The sequence below is a fragment of the Ascaphus truei genome, chromosome 4, assembly GCF_040206685.1.
Source record: "Ascaphus truei isolate aAscTru1 chromosome 4, aAscTru1.hap1, whole genome shotgun sequence".
NCBI classification, from domain to species: domain Eukaryota; kingdom Metazoa; phylum Chordata; class Amphibia; order Anura; family Ascaphidae; genus Ascaphus; species Ascaphus truei.
The window spans coordinates 294,615,100-294,628,159 of NC_134486.1; the positions used below are offsets into that span (position 1 = coordinate 294,615,100).

The 13,060-nt window shown below is 38.5% G+C and overlaps 2 protein-coding genes across 3 annotated transcripts in view; one reads left to right on the top strand and one right to left on the bottom strand.

Annotated features, from left to right (window-relative positions):
* NT5DC1 (5'-nucleotidase domain containing 1) overlaps positions 1 to 13,060 on the top strand; it is a 420,856-nt gene that overhangs the window by 47,343 nt on the left and 360,453 nt on the right. The window lies entirely within an intron of this gene.
* The window catches only part of COL10A1 (collagen type X alpha 1 chain), a 112,952-nt gene that overhangs the window by 2,983 nt on the left and 96,909 nt on the right, over positions 1 to 13,060 (bottom strand). The gene's annotated exons all lie outside the window — the stretch shown is intronic.

A 13,060-nucleotide genomic window follows, 5' to 3' on the forward strand; every position in this document is an offset into this window, starting at 1 on the left:
AAGAGTAATCAACCTAATATTTTGCGACAACCCTTTTATTTACCATTCCTGAATAAGTAGAAGTTCACTTCACAGTTACTAACTATTGCTGTTCTGGTTTTAATGTTCTTGTTTAGAATTTCACCTGAACCCCAAAATATATTGCTAAGAGGCTTGGCAACACTGTTGGTATTCTACAAGAGGTAGTATTGTGTGAATGCTAATTGCACGTGTTTTCCCAGGTGGTCTTTTATACCCTAAAGGGTATCACCTACAGTTGGTGTGAATTTAGATGACTTAAAATGAGAAGCACTAAGAAACAAAGTTATAGAGCAGGAATTATTGTGTTGAAATGTGAAGAATAAACAATGGGAAGTATTTTTTTTTTTATGTAGATCTCTTACTGTAACTGTTCTTTTACATTTAACCTTAAAAAAATAATACTAATAATGTATTTGTTCACAGACTTTGTGTGATTCTAGAGCATTTCCCTGTGCTAAAGAGGGAAGAGCTGCTTATGAAACTGGCATTCTCCTGAAAGAACATTGTGTTTCTCTTTCTGCTCGTAGTCCTACATGGGGAGATAGTGTGTCAGCAAGTCCCAAGTTGCGTGCACTCGTAACCCTACTGTATGTAGTTTAAATGTGATGAGTCTTGTAAATGTCTAAATGCTAGAATAGCAGAACCCCGCTAGAAATAAAGAAATGCCAGATAGCGTGTAGTTATTAAAAACTATTTATTGATAAGCAATCTTAAAAATAGGAGGGGTAAAAATAAAAATCCTCATTGATGGCGAACAGTGTAGAGCCAACAGTATCAAGTGACAAGTGAACCAAGGTGGGAAACCGTGGTGGGAACGGTTCCATAGAGCCTTGGTTCCCACCACGGTTTCTCACCTTGGTTCATATGAACCAGTACCATCCTGGTACAAGGTACAAGGTGTCTGGTCACTAAATGGTTACCTGAATAACGGTCCCTACCATGGTCTATCTTGCTCTGGCTCACCATAACCGTTCCCAACATGGTAAAGGAGAGCCTTTATAAATTATGATATTGTAGCATGTTCGTGAAAGGGAGGTTGCTATTAGGGAGTCATTTCCTTCTAGTAGGCTCACACTTGTCGGTCTCCGGTTTACCCTTATTACAACAACCTATTTTTTAGTGACTCCATTGTCACTTGATACTGTTGGCTCAACACTGTTCGCCATCAATGGGGATTTTTATTTTTACCCCTCCTATTTGAAAGATTATCTATCAATACATTGTTTAATAACTACACACTATCTGGCATTTCTTTATTTCTAGTGGGGTTCTGCTGTTCTAGCATTTAGACATTTACAGTTATAAGACTCATCACATTTATGCTACATAGGGTTATGAGTGCACACAACCTGGGCACTTGCTGACACACTATCTCCATTTGGATCTGGTGCTAATCTGCATTGCTATTTATTTACTCTTGTTGTTTGCCATTGTGCATGAAAGTATCCTATTCTCTAACGTCGCTGCGTGAGAATACGTCTGCTACCACTCGAATCGATTCACCTCCGGAGGCTTCAAACCCACTCTTAAAGCGCTGATGTCTGGTAAAACAAAATGGCGGACGAGCTCGGGAGAGGGCAGTAATTGAGTCAGACAACCAGTGAAGCTTTGTCAAAAACTGTTCTCTCGTTTATTAAAGGGTTTACAGTCAGTTAATATAGCCATCTTGAACATAGAAAAAACACAGATATGAATAACATACTTCCCCTTTAATTCATTGTCTGTCTACCTCAGCAAATGACAGTTAGACAGTTTACGATCTGTGAAGTGGCCTGAGTACCTAGTTTGGATGCAGTTGAAGGAAATGTCATTCTTCAGGACAGTATATTGTGTAAGACATTCGTGAAAGTCATGCTCAGCATGGCTGGCGACATTTCCTGTTTCTTCAGAGCTAAATAAGTCTGAACAAACATAGTTCAGTTTGGCATTAACTGGGTGAGAGGTCACTTTCTCACATCTGACTTGAAAAGACAATTACGTATGACATTTGGCTTTTAGTTAGTTCCTGAGATCTAAAATGTTAGATGGTTATAGAGAAATGGTTATATAGCAAACAAAATGGAGTCCCCCCTTGATATACACATTATCAATCCCTCCTTTTGTCATCACAATGACAACGTTTAGGATATAGGGGTCTCGTACTGGATTTGAATATTATCATAATCCACTAAAGGTATCGGGACTCTATTCCCATTTGGAGTGCTGGTATCCACCTCTCTTGTGTTTCATAGTCCTACATGCCCTGTGCATGCCCATGACATTATAAAACTGGCAAGCCAGGTCTCATTGCTGGACAAGAAGCACTTTTTTTGGTGTGCGTAAACAATCTTCAGAAGCTTAACATTAAATAGTACAGAGCTAGCCTGATCCATTATTCTCTTTGAAGAGATGTTAGTTCAAACTCCTATGAGCTTTATTGGTCCTGGAGAGATGTAGATTGTGTACATTTTGTTGTACTGCAGGTTGTGATACCTCTTAGGGGACCGACATGAGGGTTATTTTAAATGAAATAATGTACATGGCTTTCAAAGCTTCTTCAAATGTTCTGCGAGATGTGTTGGTATAATCACTGTAATTTTATCCTATGAAAACAGATATATTCTGAGGTATACTGTGAAATATTGTGTTACATATCACTAGGAACAATGACACTGGCTACATACGGTATGTATACTGTACTGTATCTCGATATCCTTGCAATAGGTATATGTGAAGGTTGGTGACAATGTAAAGAAGCCGGTGCAATACGCTGTAGCATTTAAACTGGCTTTCTTAAATAAACATGATTATGCTGAAAGAAAAAATATTATGGTTATTGTAAGTTTCTTTGGAAATTAAAGTTGCTGTAGTGGTTCTTGAGAAGTATAGATTTGTTATATTTAGAAGTGAGTAAAAAAATATATGTGGTGGATTTGGAACCGCTTCAGATTGGCCATTTGCTTTGGTCCAAAGATTTCCACGAATCTGTCTCAAAAAGGGAGATTCGTCGTCTTCCAGATTTAAAAAAAAAAATATTTTTTAATCCCCGACACTCCAATCCGTAGATTCACCAATACGCATGTGGGTTTTAATCATCCAATCCTTGGATTGTTAAAACCCACCAGCAGATTACTGAATCTGCGGATTGGATTGTTAAAACCCACCAGCAGATTGTATCCAATGGCGGTTATGGATTAATCCACATGGATGGAAAGTGGAACAATCCTTCGACGGCTTTTATATTGCGGAACGGATTTTGAATGGAAAGCTAGTGAAATTCTGCTAAATGGATTTTGACAGTTTTGCCCATCTCTAGTTGTAGGTTGTAGTAACTTTTAGTGGACCAACATTTGAATACTATACTTGACATACATTGTTAAAGATAAAAGATATCTGAATAGTTGGTTTTATATTATCTTAGAGAGATTTCTTTTTTTCTTGCTCGTGTTCCCATTGTAATGGTCCCGTGTAGTGTAGGTTTCCCTTCACTAATACAAACCAGAGCTTGTGGGAGGTACAATTACTGAGTTTATTTTCAAATACTGTTGATATTCCTAAAACTGAGGCTGGAAAATCTAGGGTCTGGGCCGTTTAATTTTAATGCATTTGGAAACAGAAATAGTTATTTTTGATAAGAAAAACAGCACCATCTAGTGGATGGTAATTGCCCAATGTTTTCTCTTCCTTTGATCTGAACTGTCCATGTTTGGCTGAGTCCATGGTGACTCCAGTCATGCAGAGGCGCGCTGAGGCTGAGGGAAAGCAGGTGCTTTCCCTGGCCTTAGTTCGCCGCTGTCTGGGGGGCAGGCCAGTGACGTCACGGAGCTGGTTCGCCCTCATTGGGCGAACCGCACACGTGGCCTGCCCTGCGCTCCCGTGAGTGCCGAAACTAAAAAAAAATGTAAGAGCTACGGCTCCGCACGCCTACGGAAGCGTGCGCGAGCCCCTGCTAAAGCCGCTCTCATTGCGGCTGCAGGGGCTCACTGACAAGCGTGATTGCCTCAGCACATTGCCTGTACTATATAATACTTAAAGCTGCAGACCAAGCAAACGTGTTTTTTTTTTAAATAAATCAGTTCTGTACTATGAGAAAATATTTGTAGCATTTTTTAAAAACAACTCTGAATTACATTTTTAATGTATTATAAAGTAACAAGCATTTTTTGTTTCTATAGGAACCATTTACAAAGTCACACCCCTTCCTCTTCTGAAACAGGCTCTGGCACACCCCTTTATGAGCCCTGCCCTCTCTCTATCAGTGCGCCAATTGTATCTAGTGACTGCCTTGTCACATGATCTTCCCCACAGAACTTTGCATTTTTGGTCCTGTTCTGCTGCACTGACAGCCATTTAGTGAATCCCCGAGCCGAATCTTCGCTGATCGATCGGCAATTTAGCTAATTACTTATCATTGTGTGGATTGTATTGATGCTCATATTAAAGAGAAGAAAACAAAATTGGCAGCTTGGACTGCTGCTTTAATGTGCAGTGACATCCTTATAAGCTGTTATCATTTATAGAGATTCCCAATCAAGCCTTACTTATAATTGTGGCATGTTTAATAATTTGTGGTGGTTACTATCTCAAAATAGTAAGTCAAATATTATGTTGAATTGGTACAATACATAGACCTATGTACTGTATGCAGGCATGTAAACCATATACTGAACAGCACAATGTCATAAACCAGAGGACAATTTGTTTTTTGGAACCTAACAGTAGGCAGGACGGTAATAATAATGCTGCAGATAGGGGGTTAGTTACACTACATACAGCTTGTAGAAATTTCAAAAAAATATTATTTGATATTACTTTTTGTCCACGTGGAGAAATAATAGAGGTTTTCACAGTTGAAGACAACCACCCCTTGGCTCACAAAAATACAAACATGTTGTAAACAGCTTGACAGTGTAATTGACTTGTATTAAATGTAATTATGCTTCAAGTGAACGTTAGTCTGTTTTGGTTTCTCCCAAATCAAGCAGTCCTAAGGTAAATTAATAGGGAATTACAGTATCTCGTACCCTCACTCTTTCCAAACCATTTCAATGTGTGATGCATCTGATCTTGCCTCATGTACATTTGGTGGAAAGAGATGTTAAATGTTAGCACTCATTCTATTTGTGACCTGTCATCTTGAGAATGTGTTATTTTCCACATTTTTAAATTTGTCACATTCTATTCCTAATTCAAAACATATTTTGTTAAAAGATATCTGAATAGTTGGTTTTATATTATCTTAGAAATATTCTTTATTGTTCATGTTTCCATTGTAATGGTCCAACCTCTCATATTAGGTTTCCCTACACTAATAGAAACCAGAGGTGGTTGGAGGTACAATTACAGGATTCGTTTTGAGAGTATCAACAGTCTGAGTATTTTCACACTATTGCATGACAAGGCAATAGGAACTTTTGATGTTATTAATAAATGCACAATTATCTTCTAGAGTTGCTACAGCTAAACTACACCAGCTGACACATGTAAATATTTCTAAATATGATTAGAGATCATGCAATTTAATACAATGAACATATTCTTAAGTACTATTTTTTTTTTCAATTGGATACAATAGGAATGTCAGGAATTGTCATTCTTTTTTTATTAGGTATTGACTAGATTAACACTAATGACTCGTGCAATAATGTAGTTCTTCATAGAGTATACTGCATCAATTTGACCCTTAATACCATAGAGTGCCATACTAAAAAGCAATCAATGGCTTTTAATCAAATGTGCGAAGCTTCTTAAGTTTCTTCTGTATCATGCCAGTCTTAGTAGCCACATTAAGTTCATGCCAGAGCAGAGGTGAAGATTTGTATTGACCTACAAAAAGTTAAAACTACAGTATAGCTTAAAGAGATGTAGATATATTTGACTTAAGCACAAGTGTGAAGTAACTCCTTCCTAAATTATTTTGCTCCATAGAACCACTTTTCAAAACATATGCTTATTAAATGGAGCGAAATCAAAGCAATTTCTTTAGTTAGCAGGAAGAACTGACACGGGGGAAGAAAACTGCGGTGCACAGCCGCAAAAATTGGATGGAGGCTGGATCACATCCGAAAAATGTATTTATCTACCGTGCCAGTACAATAAAAAATCATCCTTCAGGAGCAGGAACACTAACGCGTTTGACAAAGTCCTGAAAGCACGAAACGCGTTAGTGTTCCTGCTCTATTGAACTGCCACGGCAGATAAATACATTTTTCATATGTGATCCATCCTCCATCCAATTTTAATACAAAGAAAACAAAAGCGCAAACGCACATAGTGAAGTATGTAAAATATATATATATATATATATATATATATTGTGAGGGTAAAATATCTGCGTACATCAGATCAAATGGTAATCAGCATTTCATGTACAATGACATGGGTTACCCAACGTCACACAGCCGCCGCTGGATCGAAGGATATCTACTTTGCTGCCGTAGAAGAGATCTCTGCCTGGGAACTCACCATCACGGCACTTGGGGAAAACCCTTGCTCCTCTCCAAGGTCAAGGTAAGAAGCCCCCGCAGGTTAGGGCCGTCAAAGCCACCACTCCATCCAGCTAGATGCCAGTGGGGACGCTCTCAAAAGTCAGAGCTATTGCAGCCACCGCCGGGCTGATTCGCCAAGTTTCCCGTATGTTGTTCACGACCGGCCGCAAGGTGAGGATGGCCGTAAAGTGGAATATCACGTCACTTCGGTATTACAAAGTTCCACATAAAAATACGGAAACTCTACAAGAATGTAGGAACGCACATGGTGATCAGGATAATCATAAGGGCTATAAAATCTATCCAACGCGTTTCGTAGCGAAAGCTACTTCATCAGGGGTATTTGAATTAATAAATTCGCGAATATAAATACCCCTAAGCCACATCTGAATGGTCAAGCATGAAGGCATAGTGCACCAATCACACAACGACTTGGCAATGCCACACATATGTGTGTATAATTAGATCATTATTATCTTCTATGTTAATCAAGCTTAACCCCATCAGGTATGGCCAGGGTACCATTAAAAAAACACTTTTATTTCAACAAATAACATACACTTTGAAAATAATATATACATATATATATATATATATATATATATATATATATATATATATATATATACATATATATATATATATATATATATATATATATATATATATATATATATATATATATATATATATATATATATATATATGTATATGTATATATATATATATATATATATACAGTGGTTGACAAATCACCAAAAAATCTACTCGCCACACAAAAAAAATCTACTCGCCACCTAGTACCAAACGTGTGCTGCTTGGGCCAATATTTACTCGCCCGGGGGTTAAATCCACTCGCCCGGGGCGAGCAAATGTATAGGTTTGTCGAACACTGTATATATATATATGTATAAAAGACTACCTATACGGTCAAAAAAGATATATATGGCTCTGAAATAAAACAGACAATCTGTTAGTACTTAATCAGGAGGAATATAACACCTATTCAGAAAAGAATGATGAAATCACTTTATGTGAAGAAACGCGTAGGGAAGAGCGTTTTTCAGCTGCTGTCACACTGTGATACACAATTCTACTCTATCCTCACTGCCCACCTCATTACGGACTGCCTTTGGGAGTGCAGAGAGACTTCTCTGATCAGCCCCTGCATCGCGGGGTCACGGACTGCAGACCTCACATCCGGAATGCACTAACATTGTGGAGGACTTCCGGGTCACATTGTGGTGAGCTGTTTCCTGTGTCCCCTGCTGGATGTCGGTTCAGAAGAGCTGAGAAAACCTAGACAGAGAGAGGGCGCGCCATCCAAGGCACATCATGGGCGGTTGGCGAATGAGTATACTCATTATATGCTTTTATTTATCCTGTGTTTGTGAGTTCGCATTTGTTGGTTTTATTCATTTTTATTAAATTGTATTTTTTCATGCTGCACTAGGATCGGGCGCTTTCTTTTCTTGTTGTTCACAGATTTCTGGGAGTTCGTTGGTCCTTGATGAGAGCAGCCAGATCCTAGCATGGACCCTTGGTTTGGTTGATATATTTTTATATTTTTCATATTTTTTCATTTTTATTTTTATTTTTATTTTTATTTTTGACACACTGAGTGTAATTTTTTTCGTATTTTTCCATTCATCATTATTTAGTATCATCCAGGAGGGATTCATTAGTGCAGTAGTCATAACCACCAACACATGCTATTTTTTTATATTTGTATTTTTTTTATATTTGTATTGTTCACTGGCATATATTTGTGTTCACAGCAGCTTTTTAAACATTGGCACTCAGCATTTTATTATAACATATTGCATGTATTTTTATTAGTGTGAGTCAATCATCCATATTATTGTTGCATTCACCCTTGCCATTCACCTTTGCTATATCCACTTAATACAATCAATTGGTAATCAGTCTGAGTTTACAACTGAGGAGCGCAGTCTATTCTTTGATACACATATACACATATATATATATATATATATATATGTGTATGTATATATATATATATATATATATATATATATATATATATATATATATATATATATATATATATATATATATATATATGTATAAAAGACTACCTATACGGTCAAAAAAGATATATATGGCTCTGAAATAAAACAGACAATCTGTTAGTACTTAATCAGGAGGAATATAACACCTATTCAGAAAAGAATATATATATATATATATATATATATATATATATATATATATATATATATATATATATATATTCCAGTTCAGATATATCAGATATATAACAGATAAGTTAGCAAGACAAAACACAGAAAATTGATCTTAAAGACACATTCTTCAATATAAACACCATAGGTCTATATTTTCGTTTAAACCATTAATACCTAAGGTTTCAAGTTTCTGTATCCAGTATGTTTCTTGGACAGAAACATCCTTTAGTCTATCATCTCCTTGTCTACCCTGAGGTATATGTTTAATCCCATTAAAAGTTAGGGATGAGGGATCTTTATTATGATGGGTAGAATAATGGCGACTTACGCTGTGAGTCTGTAGGGCATTTTTGATGTCTCAAATGTTCTTGAATGCGGAGTTTAAGACTACGCTTCATGCGGCCTACATATTGCAGGCCGCACTGACACTCTAGTAGATATACTACATAGCTAGTATTACAGTTTATAAAATCTGTAATATTGAAAGATTTATGATTCTTTTTGACTTAAATGTTTTTCTTTCAGAATGAAGGAATTTACAGATACAGCACCTTCCACACGGGAAATTTCCTATTAGGCTGGTGCCAAGCCAGGATTGTCCAGATTTGGGATCCACACGCTTCCCAATATCGCTTGGGGCTAACGCATCTTTCAAGCTCCGTGCCTTCCTATAGATGAACTTGGGAAATGAGCTAATATGTCCACTCAAAATCAGATCGGTCGATATGATTCCCCAGTGTTTTTTTAATAACCCCCTCTATTTGTTTATACATTGTATTGTAATTAGTAATAAAAGGAACGACTATTTTATCACCAGTTATATAAATTTTAGACCTTTTCTTGGGGATCAACATTTTACTGCGATCCATTTCCTAACTTTCTCTAATTCTAACATAAGTTGCTTGTAATCATATCCCCGTTCCATGAATCTTAAAAAGAGAAATTGTGCTTGTTTCTCAAAATCGGCTTCATTACTGCAATTCCTCTTAATTCTCATAAATTGGCCTCCAGGTATATTGCTTATCCAATATTTTTTATGGTTACTGGAGGCCAATAAGAGGTTGTTTGTATCGACCTTCTAAAGAAAGTGGTTGTAGTAACACCCAATTCTTCTGACGCTATTAAGTTCAGATCCAAATAGCTGACACTCTCTGTGTGTGTGACATGGGTGGAGACCAAATTATGGTCATTGATGTTAAGGTATTGAATAAATCGGTCCACAGACTCCTCATCTCCCTTCCACACACAGAGAATGTCGTCTATGTAGCGACGCCATACCACTATATTATGTTGAAACGGGTTATTTTGCCATATTGATATTTCTTCCCAGTTCCCCATGTACAGGTTTGCGAAGCTGGGGGCAAAACGTAGGATCCCAATTTGTTTCTAAAATCACTAAAGGAGCTTATGGATGAAGCATTATCCCTAACCGTGATCACAACAAAAGAACATGGGTTTCTATATAATAATACACCGAGACTACCGGTCTTCTAGCATCTTCCTAAACTGCACAAATCCCTGATAAACCCACTGGGACGACCTATAGTCTCAGGTATATCCTCACTGACCGCAAATCTTTCCCAGTATGTGAACTACTTTCTGCAAAATATTGTAGGGGAGCTTCCCTCATATCTAAAAGACTCCTCTGTCGTAATAAATTTATTTGCAAATTTTGAATGGAAAAAATCGTACAGGTGGCTAACATGCGACGTACAAGCCCTGTACATGAGTATCCCCCATACTAAGGGCATTGCGACCTTTGAGGATTACCTGAAGAAAGACCGACAACTTACAGATCTGAATAGATGGTTTATTCTCAAAGCTATTGAGTACGTGCTAACCCATAACAATTTCCTTTTTCTTTCCCAGTTCTTCTTGCAGGTTTGCGGAACTGCAATGGGCACACGTTTTTCCCCCAGCTTCGCAAACCTGTATATGGGGAACTGGGAAGAAATATCAATATGGCAAAATAACCCATTTCAACATACACTACCGACACGTTTAATTTGAGCACGGCTAGCACCGCAAGCCGGGGGATGCCCCGGCGTGCTAGCCGCTCTCCCTCAGAGTGCCGCGCATCACCGATGCGTGGTCACGCGTCATCGGGTGCCTGCGCCCCCTGCACGTGCGTCCAGGGCTCCCCGAGGGAGCCCTGGTGTCCCGCGATGTGGGGGACGGCGGCAGGGGGTTCCGGGGGACCCAGCGGACCCGGCAGCGGGAGGGAGAGCGCCCCGATTGGAGGGCGCTCTTCCGCTGCTTCGGCGCGCGCCCGGCACCCTCCGGCGCGCGCCAGGTTACTGCTGCGGCCGAGAACGGGCAAATGCTCGAATAAACTCGGCCGCAGCAGTAATATAGTGGTATGGCGTCGCTACATAGACGACATTCTCTGTGTGTGGAAGGGAGATGAGGAGTCTGTGGACCGATTTATTCAATACCTTAACATCAATGACCATAATTTGGTCTCCACCCATGTCACACACACAGAGAGTTTCAGCTATTTGGATCTGAACTTAATAGCGTCAGAAGAATTGGGTGTTACTATATCCACTTTCTTTAAGAAGGTCGATACAAACAACCTCTTATTGGCCTCCAGTAACCATAAAAAAGCTTGGATAAGCAATATACCTGGAGGCCAATTTATGAGAATTAAGAGGAATTGCAGTAATGAAGCCGATTTTGAGAAACAAGCACAATTTCTCTTTTTAAGATTCATGGAACGGGGATATGATTACAAGCAACTTATGTTAGAATTAGAGAAAGTTAGGAATATGGATCGCAGTAAAATGTTGATACCCAAGAAAAGGACTAAAATTGATATAACTGGTGCTAAAATAGTCGTTCCTGTTATTACTAATTACAATACAATGTATAAACAAATAGAGGGGGTTATTAAAAAAACACTGGGGAATCATATCGACCGATCCGATGTTGAGTGGACATATTAGCTAATTTCCCAAGTTCATATATAGGAAGGCACGGAGCTTGAAAGATGCGTTAGCCCCAAGCGATATTGGGAAGCGTGTGGATCCCAAATCTGGACAATCCTGGCTTGGCACCAGCCTAATAGGACATTTCCCGCGTGGAAGGTGCTGTATCTGTAAATTCCTTCATTCTGAAAGAAAAACATTTAAGTCAAATAAGAACATGTGAGAAATATCAAAAATGCCCTACAGACTCACAGCGTAAGTCGCCATTATTCTACCCATCATAATAAAGATCCTTCATCCTTAACTTTTAAAGGGATTAAACATATACCTCGGAGTAGACGAGGAGGTGATAGACTAAAGGATGTTTCTGTCCAAGAAACATACTGGATACAGAAACTTGAAACCTTAGGTATTAATGGTTTAAACGAAAATATAGACTTATGGTGTTTATATTGAAGAATGTGTCTTTAAGATGAATTTTCTGTGCTTTGTCTTGCTAACTTACTATGTTAAGATCTGGAATATATAAAAATATATATTCTTTTCTGAATAGGTGTTATATTCCTCCTGATTAAGTACTAACAGATTGTCTGTTTTATTTCAGAGCCATATATATCTTTTTTGACCGTATAGGCAGTCTTTTATACATATATATTGTTTTCAAAGTGTATGTTATTTGTTGAAATAAAAGTATATTTTTAATGGTACCCTGGCAATACCTGATGGGGTTAAGCTTGATTAACATAGAAGATAATAATGATCTAATTATACACACATATGTGTGGCATTGCCAAGTCGTTGTGTGATTGGTGCACTATGCCTTCATGCTTGACCATTCAGATGTGGCTTAGGGGTATTTATATTCGCGAATTTATTAATTCAAATACCCCTGATGAAGTAGCTTTCGCTACGAAACGCGTTGGATAGATTTTATAGCCCTTATGATTATCCTGATCACAATGTGCGTTCCTACATTCTTGTAGAGTTTCCGTATTTTTATGTGGAACTTTGTAATACCGAAGTGACGTGATATTCCACTTTATGGCCATCCTCACCTTGCGGCCGGTCGTGAACAACATACGGGACACTCAGCGAATCAGCCCGGCGGTGGCTGCAACAGCTCTGACTCCTGAGAGCGTCCCCACTGGCATCTAGCTGGACGGAGTGGTGGCTTTGACGGCCCTAACCTGCGGGGGCTTCTTACCTTGACCTTGGAGAGGAGCGGAGGGTTTTCCCCAAGTGCCGTGACGGTGTGTTCCCAGGCAGAGATCTCTTCTACGGCAGCAAAGTAGATATCCTTCGATCCAGCGGTGGCTGTGTGACGTCGGGTAACCCATGTCATTGTACATGAAATGCTGATTACCATTTGCTCTGATGTACACAGATATTTTACCCTCACAATATATATATATATATTTTTTACATACTTCACTATGTG